The following is a 14,414-nucleotide window of genomic DNA, read 5'->3' as shown; positions in this document are numbered from 1 at the left end:
CCCAGACCTGATTATATACTGTTTATTGCTTTGGAAAATGGATATCAGGATAGGACATTTGATGCTTGCGATTCACACAAATGCTGTGCAACAGTTGAACAACAAAGACAGTATTGTAGGGTGACATGATTTGTATCTGTGTAGAGAATGCTTATTTTTGGTTATGTCCACTACTAATTACCAGCCTACTGTATGTAGGTGTTATGCCTAACTATTATCTGGTCACTTTGTACAAGCTGAATATTTACGGCTTTGACTTGTGACACGCAATCTACACTTTTGTTGCTGTTCAGTTTTGTGCAGTGTCTGCTCGTCTGGCTTGACTGCATATTAGTAATACTTTAATGCTAGAGATTAACTGCCTGGATGGTCATTTTAATCCCTTTTCTTGTTTAACATGTGAAGCCGGTGCTGAGGTATAGAGTACAGACGGGCTAGCTGGCCCAGGTAGCTGATTTGTAGAATTGCTCCCAGGGTTGCCAGGCAAACGTCTTTGAACAATGCATGCAATGCATTGACTGTTACACAGAAAGATCAGTCACATACACTCCCTTTCCTTTCACTCAAAGCCAAACTTCAGGACAATATTGCTTTGCATATTGGGTTTACATCTTTTGAGTGTTTATTGCTGTGAGTGTCCCCAGCTAGAAGAATTTATATGAATCGCTCTAAGGACAGTCGCTGAAAATAATTAGACATTTGTTGTCCATTCTTCTTTCTAGCCCTTTGGACCACCAGGGTTCAAGTTAAACCCGTGGAGATCTCAGGGCAAAGTTAGAAAAAAATCTCCTCTGTGTTGAGCACAGACAATAGAATTCTCCTCTGCGTAAAGCCCTGATTATACTGTTACCCAAAACTGGCAAAGACCCCCTTTTATGTGAGTCATATCAACCAATCTCATTGCTTACAACCGACGTGAAAATTCTTGCCAAAGTATTAGCAATGAGATTAAACTCTGTCATCCTATCTTTAATACATAATGATCAAACCAGGTTCATGCCAGGCAAGAACACCGCCATAAACATCCAACGTTTATTCTCCAACATACAATGCAAACATACAAATATGGGACAAAGAGCGATTGTCTCCCTGGATATGGCTAAGACCTTTGACTCTGGGTTCGGGGAAAATTTCTGTAATTGGGTTAAAATCTTGTATACCAATCCAATTGCCCGTGTATGCACTAACTCTTGGATTTCAGGCCCATTCCCACTGGAGTGTGGAACAAGGCAGGGCTGTCCCCTATCCCCTTTACTCTACGCACTGGTGGCTGAACCCTTGGCACACAGGTTAAGACTACACCTGGTGTAATAGGCTTTAAAACTCAGCATACAGAAGGCAAAATCAGCATGTATGCTGATGACACAATTTTATACCTAGCTGGCCCTTCCTTGTCCTGTGCTTCAGAGATCATAGAGGAGGCTAGCTATTATTCTGGCCTGTGTGTTAACTGCACAAAATGAGTATTACAATTGTTGGACTCTTCTGACAGTTCTTCCCCCCCCCCCCCCCAGATTCTATTAGGTAGTACAGACCTTTAAATACCTAGGTGTACAGATCAACAAGGCTCCCAGCCGTTATCTCACCAATGAAATCTTTGGGTTAATCCCCCTAGTGCAGACTCGCTGTAAATCCTGGGCTAAACTCTCCCTCTCTATGATTGGTCGAACTAATCTAATAAAAATGGTACTACTCTCTAAAATCCTATACATGTTGCACCACTCACCAATATATATTCCCCAAAGCTTTTTTAAATGCCTCAGGTCAGTGTTGCGTGCCTTTATTTGGGGTAATGAAAGAGCTAAGCTAAGATGCGCCCTACTACAGAATCCTAATGGCCTAGGTGGCATTTCCTTCCTGTCGTTCAACAAATATTATCTAGTAGCCCAACTACAGCATATGTGTAACATCTGTAGGAATGGCGGCTGGGGACACGCAGGGTGTACCCGCAGCCGCCTTTGTTCACTCTTCCCAGACCTCATCCGTTCCGTCGGCGTCTAGCACGCCGGGAACGGTATTGTCATCACCTCATAGGGTCGCTGTCTCGCGCGGGCGCGCGCGGAGACAGGACCTTTATGCTGGGAGAAGGCGCGTCAGCTGACCTGCCAGTCGGCTGACGTCAGAGGTGACTCTCGCCGCTCGGATTGGCTGTTTCCGAGCTGGGCGCGGCTGAGAGCCTTCCTCTGCTTCTTAAGCCTCTGTTCTCCATTAGCTAGCTGTCTGCTGTCGTGAATACTTCGTGTTAGCGCTCAGACCTTAGACTAGTATCCGGTGTGCTTTGATCTGGGAGGAAACCAGGGATTTCACACAAGACTAGGACTATTGTATATTGTTACTATTTGATTACCTGTGTATGATTCTGGCTATTCTCTGACCTTGCATTTGCTTACTGATTCTGTACTTCTGCCTATCTGACCCTTGTTGCTGAACCTCTGCCTGATTACCTACTATTCTCTTGCCTGTCGTTTCTGTACTAATTCTGCCTCTCTGTTGCCGAACCTTGCCTGTCTGACCACTCCTCTCACCAGTGGTCCTTTGCCACTGGTGAGGTGTTTGTAGTATTACCCACCAGCTCCACTGGTGAGGTGACACTTGTTACTGATAGTACCTTGCCAGCTCCTCTGGTAAGGTCTTGCCAAACTATACAGTTACTGTGTCTGATAGTACCTTGCCAGCTCCTCTGGTATGGTCTTGTCAAACTATCCAGTCACTTATCTCTAATAGTACCTTGCCAGCTCCTCTGGTAAGGTCTTGTCAACCTATTCAGTTCTGTTGTAGCTAGTACCCACCAGCTCCTCTGGTGAGGACTAGCGTTGTTCTCAGTTAGTGCCCACCAGCTCCTCTAGTGAGCACTCAGTACTTACTTATAGGATCTTGTCTTGTACCTACTTCATAGCTACGTTCACTGTAGTCCCTTACCAGCTCCACTGGTAAGGTCCGGTTTAAGTATACAGGCATGCATTCTGTCAGTACCTTACCAGCTCCTCTGGTAAGGTCTTGCTTAATATAGCCATTACTTGTACGGATAGTACCTTACTAGCCCCTCTGGTAAGGTTCAGTCAAACTATTAAAGTACAGTGTTGCTAGGCCTCCCAGCTCTTCTGGGAGGCTCTATCTTATTATTGTTTACTGTTGCACCAATCACTATCACACAGTACATTGTGAGCTATTCTGCAGATCACCACATAATCAGGTATAGTGTCTGCATTATTGGTGATACTGCAGATCACCCAACAATCAGACGTCTGAGTAGCAGCACCCAATCGTTACAATATGGCTGCCTGGTTTGTAATTCCTCACACAATCAATGTTGAAACTCTAAACTATGATCCTGACCCCCACAAAGAAAGGCTGGTACTAGATGTCATAACTTCCTCCGTGTCCAGAGAAAGGCAGAGCAACACTATCCTAAACCAAGCTATAGAGGTGTAAAAATGTATTCACAGGGAATACTGCTCAGAAGCAGTGGTGCTCACCGCCAGGTCGTGATCACGCTTACGCGTGGATTCACGACCATTTTGACGCATTCCGCCTCGGACACGAAAATCCGTGAATAGATTTTCAACCACGAAAATCTGCTTCGGCTACGCGTGAATGCGGACAAAAATCCGCATTCACGCTCGTGAAACCCGGCGCTGAAGTCGTGGTTTGCGGAAATGCGTCAAACTATGCGGAAGTGACACATTGCAGGCCAATCAGAGTGCCCCAGCCAGGTCCTAGCAACCAATCACAGGAGGGGAGCTATGCCCTCCCCTCCTGAATATAAAGCGGCGGCCATGATGGAAAAGCTCTGTCCTTGCTAGACTGTGGTGCTGAGAGGATTATCTCCAGGCCATTGTTGTTTGAGCAAGTGCATTTATTGTGTTAAAAACAAAGCGTTTTTTTTGCTAACACTGCTCTTATACTGTACACAGTTAGCTAGTCAGTGAGTGATTGCTGTAGTTAGTTGTAGTCAGTGTAGTGTAGTGGGAGTGTGGGAGTCTAGTGATTATTTAACTGTGTGTAGTGCAGGCAGGTTCAGTGCTGCAGTGTAGTCAGTGTAGTGGGAGTGGGGATTATCTGTGTGTAGTGCAGGCAGGCAGGTTAGTGCAACTGCAGTGTTCACTTGCATATATCCAGTGACAGTTATACACTTGTACTATTTGCAGGCAGCCAGTCACACCGCCGGCACCGCCACTCTCTGCCAGCGCTGTTCATTCATTCTGTCAGTGACCTTGTGCCATGCCCAGTGCCCACTGCTCGCTCGCTGGCATATGAGCATCTCATTACACAGTGTGACATCCTTGTGTGCCCACTGCATCCTTCAGTGACCTAGTTGTATATCCAGTGCCCACTGCTGTGCCCACTGCATCCTTCAGTGACCTTGTACTGTGCCCACTGCATCCTTCAGTGACCTAGTTGTATATCCAGTGCCCACTGCTGTGCCCACTGCATCCTTCAGTGACCTTGTACTGTGACCACTGCATCCTTCAGTGACCTAGTTGTATATCCAGTGCCCACTGCTGTGCCCACTGCATCCTTCAGTGACCTTGTACTGTGCCCACTGCATCCTTCAGTGACCTAGTTGTATATCCAGTGCCCACTGCTGTGCCCACTGCATCCTTCAGTGACCTTGTACTGTGCCCACTGCATCCTTCAGTGACCTAGTTGTATATCCAGTGCCCACTGCTGTGCCCACTGCATCCTTCAGTGACCTTGTACTGTGCCCACTGCATCCTTCAGTGACCTAGTTGTATATCCAGTGCCCACTGCTGTGCCCACTGCATCCTTCAGTGACCTTGTGCTGTGCCCACTGCATCCTTCAGTGACCTAGTTGTATATCCAGTGCCCACTGCTGTGCCCACTGCATCCTTCAGTGACCTTGTACTGTGCCCACTGCATCCTTCAGTGACCTAGTTGTATATCCAGTGCCCACTGCTGTGCCCACTGCATCCTTCAGTGACCTTGTACTGTGCCCACTGCATCCTTTAGTGCCGTTGTACTGTGCCTGGTGCATCCTTCAGTGACCTTGTACTGTGCCCACTGCATCCAGTGATTCATTACTAGCAACATGTCTGGCAGGGTTTCGCGGGGTGAGAGGAAAGGGAGTTCAATTGCCTCAGCCACTTCTGGGACTGCTCCACGTCCAGGGAGAGGACGCCCAGCTGTACGTGGTCGTGATGCAGCAGAAAGGGGGGCAGCAAAGCCTGGGCCGAGTCAGCGGACGCCATTGTCCAAATATTTTAAAGTTTCTGGTCCCCGTGTGGTGGTTGAGCAAATGGAACCTGACGTACTCATGGACATCATGACTTCCTCCCAGACCTCTACTGTGAGCACCACTCCAAGCAGCAGCAGCAGCCAACGTCCCACGCTTGTTGTGACATCCACCCCAGCACCCACTGGTCAGCAGTCCTCCCAGGATGACAGCGTTCTGTCCCTCAGTCCGGCTTCTGGGAACCTGCTGATGCAAGAAGCTCAGGACTTACTGGGGACTGATGTGGCAGAGATTGAGATCGGGCCACAATCACAAGCGTTGTTGAGTTCTGGTGATGAAGAAGAGGGGTCTGTGTCTGGGGATGTAGGGACAGAAGAGGAGGCGGGGGAGTCAGAGGAAGAGCTGGATTATGATGATGCTGCTGATGATGACGACGTTGTGGACCCTAACTATGTGCAGCCTGCTGAGTCCGTGGAAGAATGGTCAGAGGCAGAGCAGGATGACGAGTCACCTCGGCCTAGGCAAGGATATCGCCATTTGTCAGGCAGGGGCAGGGGCATCGGCAGCAGTGGGCGTGGAGGAAGTAGACAGGACACTGCTTCAGCCGGCACCACCACCATGCAACCCCCGGCAACTACTACCACACATTGTTCCGCTGCACCATCTGCTAGTGGGGGCCGCAGTAAATTAAAGTCACCAGTGTGGGATTGCTTTGAGGAATGTACTGATGACAAAAGGTATGCGGTGTGCAGGTTATGCAGCAAAAGATTGAGCCGTGGGAAAAGTCTGAGCAAGATGGGTACCTCATCCCTCCAGGGCCACCTGAGAAGCCACCACTGCCGCGAGTATGCGGACTTTAAGAGGAAGCAGGCACTGCTGGCAGGGGTTCCTGAGAGCAGAAGGCCCACCAGCGCAGCAGCATCATCCCTCCCTCAGGGTCGTGAATCCCCCACAGCAGCAGCAGTAGTAGCACGCAAGCGCTCTTCCACCTCGGCTACTCAGGACACAGACATTGAGGCTGGCAGCCAGTGTTCGTCTCTCTCCTCTGTCTCCCCTGCATCCCAGCGTCGTCAGACCCTGCTGAGCGACACCTTTCAGGGTCTGACCAAGCCTCTGCCTCCAAGCCACAGGCGGATCCGCAAACTAAATGGCTTGCTGGCCTGGGCCATGGCATCACAGCTGCTTCCCTACTCCCTGGTGCAGGAGGGGAGCGCCATGCGGACGCTGCTCCAATTTGGCATCCCCGAGTGGCAAGTCCCCAGTCGCCACTATTTCAGCAGGAGCGCGATCCCAGCACTCCACAAGTTTGCGGTGGAAAACGTGGCCCGTTCCCTGGACTACTCTGTGGGCAAGCGGGTCCACGTGACCATGGACTCGTGGAGTAGCAGATTTGGGACAGGTCGCTACCTGTCCTTTACGGCCCACTGGGTGACACTGATGGAAGGGAGGGAGGACAAGAGCGCATCAGCCCAGCTAGTGGTGCCACCATGCGGGATCAGGGGGGATGCAGAAGGGTCCTGTCACGACACTCCCTCTGCACCCGGAAAGCAAGCCCGCCTCGGCAGCAGCAGCGCCAAGCCTCGGCACTGCCAAGCCCTTTTAAAATTGGTGACCCTGGGGAAGGAGAGGCTTACGGCCACCAACGTCCTGGCCGCCCTCAGGAAGCAGGAGCGGAGGTGGCTGACCCCCAGAGGCCTGGAAGTGGGGTATGTGGCAGCTGATAACGGGGCCAACCTGGTGGCAGCAGTGCAGCAGGGAAACCTCCAGCACATCCCCTGCTTGGCCCACGTGCTCAATCTTGTGGTGCAGCGCTTCTTGCGCACCTACCAGGGGATGAGCGAGCTGCTGCAGGATGCCCGGGCGGTGGTACGCTTTTTCCGCCTGTCAGCCACTGCCTCTGCACTCTTGTCCACCTTACAGCAGCAGTATGGAAGGCCACAACACCGGATGATCATCGACATGCCAGTTCGCTGGAATTCGACTCTGGCCATGTTGGAGCGGCTGTGTCAGCACAGGCTGGCTCTTAGGGCCTACATGCTAGACCCAAGGGCTCACAGCAGGTAGTGGAAGAGTTGGAGGTCCCTAACCTGAATGAGGAGGAGGAGGAGGAGCAGAGTGCAGCAGGCGTTGTACGTGGATGGCGGTTTGAGGAGGACAACAACATGGCACAGGAAGAGGACAGGCATGCATTATGGGACAATGGCGAGGACGAGGAAGATCTTGCTGGCAGGGCCCACTTGTTTCCCATGGCTGTGCACATGTTGCGCTGCCTTCGCAGGGACCCCCGGGTGATCCAGATGCGTTCAAGGGAGGACATCTGGATTACCTTGATGCTTGATCCCCGTCTGAAAGGGAAGCTGGGAGACTTAATGACGCCATCCACCATCGAGCAACGCACAAGGGAGTTGAAGGAGGTCCTTGTGCGCAGACTACTGGAAGCATTCCCCCAGCCTTCCACCCCCACTGTAACTGCTCTCCCAAGCCAGCAAGAGGTGCCTGCCATTGCCACTAGCAGCACAACAACAACCACCAGCAGTAGCAGCAGCAACTGGCGCCCCGGAGACCTGAAGAGCCTAAGCAAGAGCCTGTATGCAGTGCAGCAGCCCAGAACAGAGGTGCCCGCCACAGCATCCACCACCAACCAGCACAAGCAACGACTGACCACCATGGTGTCTGACTATGTGGGGTCATCCAGCGGGCTCAATGACACCGACAGCCCCGTGGAGTACTGGGTCAAAAGACTGGACATCTGGAGCGAGCTTTCCCAGTACGCCCTGGAACTCCTATTCTGCCCTCCTTCCAGTGTCCCCTCAGAGAGATGCTTTAGTGCGGCCGGTGGCGTGGTCACAGAGAAGCGCTCTCGGCTCTCCCAAGCCTCTGTGGACAAACTCACCTTCCTGAAAATTAACCAGGCTTGGGTGGAAGGTGAGTTCCTGGCCCCTATTCTCGGACACAGGGGGACATGAAGTGGCTGCTGCATGTGCTGTTGTTAACTATGCCTGCCTTTATAAAGACAGTTACTACCTGCCTAGTGCCTACCTTGGTTAATTTTTTGGTGTTATGGTACTACTACCAGTAAGTTGCCATGGTCCTCCTTCTGAGCTGCTGAACTGACCGCCCGCTTTGTCCTCCTGACTCAGTCGCTACTACACTCTGCGTTCACACTGCCCGGGTCACTGGGTGCATTTAATTTTTTGGCCAGCACTATGACGCTGTGCTGCTACTACTAGCACCAGTATGTTGCCATGGTCCTTCTGTGCTGCTGAACTGAACGCCCGCTTTGTCCTCCTCCTCCTCCTGACTGAGTCGCTACCACGGTACCACCAATGTACTCTGTCTGCGTTCACGCTGCCCGGGTCACCGGGTGCATTTAATTTTTTGGCCAGCACTATGACGCTGTGCTGCTACTACTAGCACCAGTATGTTGCCATGGTCCTCCTGTGCTGCTGCTGCTGCTGCTGCTGAACTGAACGCCCGCTTTGTCCTCCTCCTCCTCCTGACTCAGTCGCTACCACGGTACCACCAATGTACTCTGTCTGCGTTATCACTGCCCGGGTCACCGGGTGCATTTAATTTTTGGCCAGCACTATGACGCTGTGCTGCTACTACTACCACCAGTATGTTGCCATGGTCCTCCTGTGCTGCTGCTGCTGCTGCTGAACTGAACGCCCGCTTTGTCCTCCTCCTCCTCCTGACTCAGTCGCTACCACGGTACCACCAATGTACTCTGTCTGCGTTCACACTGCCCGGGTCACCGGGTGCATTTAATTTTTTGGCCAGCACTATGACGCTGTGCTGCTACTACTAGCACCAGTATGTTGCCATGGTCCTCCTGTGCTGCTGCTGCTGAACTGAACGCCCGCTTTGTCCTCCTCCTCCTCCTGACTCAGTCACTACCACGGTACCACCAATGTACTCTGTCTGCGTTATCACTGCCCGGGTCACCGGGTGCATTTAATTTTTTGGCCAGCACTATGACGCTGTGCTGCTACTACTAGCACCAGTATGTTGCCATGGTCCTTCTGTGCTGCTGCTGCTGCTGAACTGAACGCCCGCTTTGTCCTCCTCCTCCTCCTGACTCAGTCGCTACCACGGTACCACCAATGCACTCTGTCTGCGTTATCACGGCCCGGGTCACCCGGGTGCATTTAATTTTTTGGCCAGCACTATGACACTGTGCTACTACTACTACCACCAGTATGTTGCCATGGTCCTTCTGTGCTGCTGCTGCTGATCTGACCACCCGCATTGTCCTCCTCCTCCTGACTCAGTCGCTTCCACCAATGTACTCTGTCTGCGTTCACACTGCCCGGGTCACCGGGTGCATTTAATTTTTTGGCCAGCACTATGACGCTGTGCTGCTACTACTAGCACCAGTATGTTGCCATGGTCCTTCTGTGCTGCTGAATTGACCGCCGGCATTGTCCTCCTCCTCCTGACTCACTCGCTTCCACCAATGTACTCTGTCTGCGTTATCACTGCCCGGGTCACCGGGTGCATTTAATTTTTTGGACAGCACTATGACGCTGTGCTGCTACTGCTACTACTACCACCAGTATGTTGGCATGGTCCTTCTGTGCTGCTGCTGCTGAACTAACCGCCCGCATTGTCCTCCTCCTCCTGACTCAGTCGCTTCCCGCTGCTGCACTCTGCGTTCACACTGCCCGTGTCCACTGACAACTCTGCTGCGATGTCATTGCTAATTGCTGCAAAAAAAACAAAACAAAAAATTACAAAAACCTCTCTGGGGCCTTTTGGCGTCAGCCACTCATCCTCCTCCAGCGGTACCTTCGCCGCCAAGTGCCATTGGAACTCGCCTTCACCTCTTTGACTGCTTAACGCATATATCCCTTTTTAAAACCACTTATTACCAATTAATAGCCCCATTTAAAGTGTTGATTTCACTTTAAAATCCATTTTCTCTAGAAAAAATTTTTTGGGGGGAATTTTTTATGTTGAAGCTATGTTGCCCCTTATCACCTCGATAATCCATGCAATTTGGGGGATTGTAACATGTATGGGGGCTTTGTTATTAACGTTAAAAGAAAATCCGCCTCCGGGCGGGAATCCACGCGTGATTACGCCATTCACGGCAGAAAATCCGCGTGGTTGCGTGGACGCGGACGAAAATCCGCATGCGGCGGGGCCGAATGCGGATTTTTTTTTTGCAACCACGCGGATTTCCGAATTCGTGGATGAGGCACATCCGAGCATCCCTGCTCAGAAGGGCATGAATACCACACTCCCCTGTGGAACACCCCCTCTTTGCCGGAATTCCTCACTATAGCCGACTCAAAGTTCTGGATATACAGGGGAATCACCCTTCTAGGTCAAATCCTGGCCAATGGGCAGTTACTCTCATTCGAGTCAATGATGAACAAATGTAATATGCCTCTTATGCTGGGAATAGACGGTGCGTTTCTTCCTTATCAATCGAGTCGCTGATGACTTGATTGATAATTTCCGACTTGTCCGATCACGCGGCGGATCGATTCCGAGCTTGATCCCCGCGGGTGGACAATGGAAGAAAACTAACCGCTGATAAGGAAGTACCCACGGGGACGAGCGGGAATTGATCCGGGTGGCCATGGGGACGCGCAGGGACGCGGCGGGAGTCGATCCGGCGGCTAATCGAGCCGCCGGGTCGACTCGTGTATTCTCAGCATTAGTCAGCAATTCAGATATATGCAGTTACAATATCCCTTCAGGTGTCAATTCCAGCAGCTTCCTGTTAAAACTACACTCTACCTGTAATGGACTTAATCTCCAACGGACCCAGCCCTCACCTCATAGGCAATATATACAAAGTGTTAATTGATAATAAAGCTATGGAAAATACAATCCCACCCAGATAAAAATGGGAGGTGACTGGCATTGAGATTGCGGACTATGATTGGGAGGATGCCTTAATGGCAGTTAAAAGATCCTCACCATGTGTACGTGACCGTATTACCCAATTATATATACTTCATCACAGTACACAGATGCAGGTGGAAAATTCACAGGTCCTTTGCTTTTATAAATGCTGCTACAGGAGATCATCCTGATAAGAACAAATACCAGCGTGATCATCTCGGTGCCTGCCTGCCGCCTTCAGCACAGTGTGTCCACTCACTCATTCAGTGCAGGAAACTTTGAGAAGTTCACTCCCTTCTGCTCCTTGTGTCACCGCATGGCAGCTACACACACACATTCCTCTCCTCTCCCAGCCCCATAAGCCCCAGCGGCACAGGCACAGCTCCATGCAGCCAATCAGGAGGGCGATGAGAGCAGCGTTGCTGGGGCAACGACAGAAGCTGGCAGCAGGGAGGTGGACGGTAGTCGGGACAGAGTCCTCTCCCTCTTAGGACTGTACTGTATGGCTGCCGCCTGCCGTTTTGGTTGGGAGGGAGGGATGATGCGCCCCCTGGGAGGTGAGTCACAACGAGCGCCTATAGCAGCAGCCCTATATGCACGGCTCCAGATACGCGTCTGCATCAATCGTACCTTACGCCTGCCAAACTACATAAATATAAGCCCTCCTCGCCAGACACTTGCCCTAAATGCCTAGCGACCTCCCCGTCATTTCTACATCTAATTTGGGAGTGTCCCCCTGTGGCAAATTACTGGACACAAGTTACCAAATTTCTATATGATAAAATGGGATGCCCTGTCCCACTGCACCCTATAGTCTGCTGGGAGTCATACAAGATGAAGGTCTGGACCCTTCTTTAAAGACCCTCATGACCGAAACACTGTTTATGGCTAGACTGGAGGAGGCGTGCAGATGGCTTGCGCCCGCGCCCCCTCTGGTCGCCAACTGGATAAAAAGAGCTAAAAACTTCCTGCCATACAAGAAACTTCTATACACCCATAGATGCAGGACCCCTAAATTTCATTTAGTATGAGATAAATGGAAAAATTTATATACTGTCTCCTCTCAAGCTAGATACCTTCTGCCCATGTTCATATGTATTAATATCCATTTATTACTAAAGAGAATCTGTATTGTTAAAATCGCACAAAAGTAAACATACCAGTGCGTTAGGGGACATCTCCTATTACCCTCTGACACAATTTCGCCACTCCTCGCCGCATTAAAAGTGGTTAAAAACAGTTTTAAAAAGTTTGTTTATAAATAAACAAAATGGCCACCAAAACAGGAAGTAGGTTGATGTACAGCATGTCCACACATAGAAAATACATCCATACACAAGCAGGCTGTATACAGCCTTCCTTTTGAATCTCAAGAGATCATTTGTGTGTTTCTTTCCCCCTGTTCTCATGCACTGAAGTTTCAGGCTGCTTGTTTCTTCCTGCAAACAGCTTTGCACTTGTCTGTAATTCTTCAGTATGTGAAAGCCCAGCCAGCTCAGAGGACGATTTATCCAGCTTGTAAAAGATAAGAGAGAAGAGAGAAGCTGCTCTAATCCTAAATAACACACAGGCAGTGTGCAGAGAGGGGCCTGGAAGGGGGAGTTCATAGCAGAACCACAACACTGAAGAACTTGGCAGCCTTCCAGACACAGGCCGACAAGTCTGACAGGGGAAAGATACATTGATTTATTACAGAGACAGTGATAGTATAAAGTGCTGCAGTAAGCCAGAACACATTAGAATAGCTTTATGAACTTGTAGGATGATAAAAAACAGGATGCAATTTTTGTTACGGAGTCTCTTAACCTCTGAATTCCCACTGCATTACTGCTATATGCAAATTTGGCTATTCCTGTTTTATATGTAAAATCCCTATAGTCTATATTACTTATTTGTATCAACATAACACCTCTGCTGTAACCTACCACATGCCTCTATTGTAACAATATACGTAATTTACCTTTGTATTTGTATAATTTGTATGCAATAATTCATGCATATTCCTATGCACACTGTATCAAACTGTTATGCTACTCTTTTGTATTCAATAAAGCCTTGATTTGTTTAAAACAAAAAAAAAATATCCTGAAGTTGTGAACATCAAAAAGAAGCAATGTTTAGACCAGACTGAGGTAAAATCTGAAACAGCCACACACTTCAAGGGTACCTCCATAGGCTCTACTTCAGAAGATGGAAAGGGCAACATTCAGTGGCATAGTGTGAGGAAACGCGGAAAAGCCGCCGCGTGTACTCAGAACAGGGCGGCTGATTCCGAGTCCAACGCGGCGGTTTGCACGCATAGGCCTACATCCAGTAACATGGCCGAACGCGGAGGAACCACCGCATGCCTTGATAGCGGTGCGGCGGTTTCCGCGTCCAGCACGAAGGGTGATTTGCAACACATGTCTGGTGTGGCTGGGACTGATAGTCCACACAGGTTCAGAAGGACGCGCGCGCGCACAGAGGCAGAACTTTTATGACAGCCAGAAGGGAGTCAGCTGACCAAGCCGGTCAGCTGACGATTCAACCAGTTCCCATTGGTCCAGCACTTAGGGGAGGCGCTGGAGAGCGCTTTGCTATATATACTGGGTGCTGGTCATTCTCTGGTTGTCTGCCGTTGCGATCACTACGTGGAAGCACTCAGACCTTTTGTCAGATCTCTGTTATATTTCTGTTATATCTCTGTTATACTTCAGACTAGTTCCAGGGTGTTGATGATCAAGGAGCTCACACCCAGATTAGGGACTTGTGTTACCAACCTGTTATACTTCAGACTAGTTCCAGGGTGTTGATGATCAAGGACCTCACACCCAGTTTAGGGACTTGTGTTACCAACCTGTTATACGTCAGACTAGTTCCAGGGTGTTGATGATCACGGACCTCACACCCAGATTAGGGACTTGTATTATTCATTCTGTTATTCTTCAGACTAGTTCCAGGGTGTTGATGATCACGGAGCTCACACCGAGACTAGGCATTGTATATTATCTGTTATGACCTTCTGCTTTCCTGACCATCCCTCTGCTTTCTGATTCGGTACCACACATATCTGATATCATGTTGCCAAACCCTGCCTGTCTTGGATACCGAATCAGCCTTCTGTCTTTGAACCTTATCCGTCTGTCTGTTGCCGACCTGGCTAGTCCGACCTCGAGAACTATCTCCTCTGTTTAGAGATAGTTCACAGATCTGTCAGTGACACTCCACCATTGGTGTCACTCACACTCTGGTCCTTCCCACTCTCAGCCTGTCTCCTCCCCTTGGGGAGCTTCAGGCCTTGGAAGGAGCCTGTTCTTTAGGCAGTATCCCATACTGCCTTGTATCCCCTTTACGGGGGCCCTCCTCAAAGTATTACTGTTGCACC

Source organism: Hyperolius riggenbachi, chromosome 10, assembly GCF_040937935.1.
Source record: "Hyperolius riggenbachi isolate aHypRig1 chromosome 10, aHypRig1.pri, whole genome shotgun sequence".
Lineage (NCBI taxonomy): Eukaryota > Metazoa > Chordata > Amphibia > Anura > Hyperoliidae > Hyperolius > Hyperolius riggenbachi.
This window is presented reverse-complemented; position numbering follows the sequence as displayed.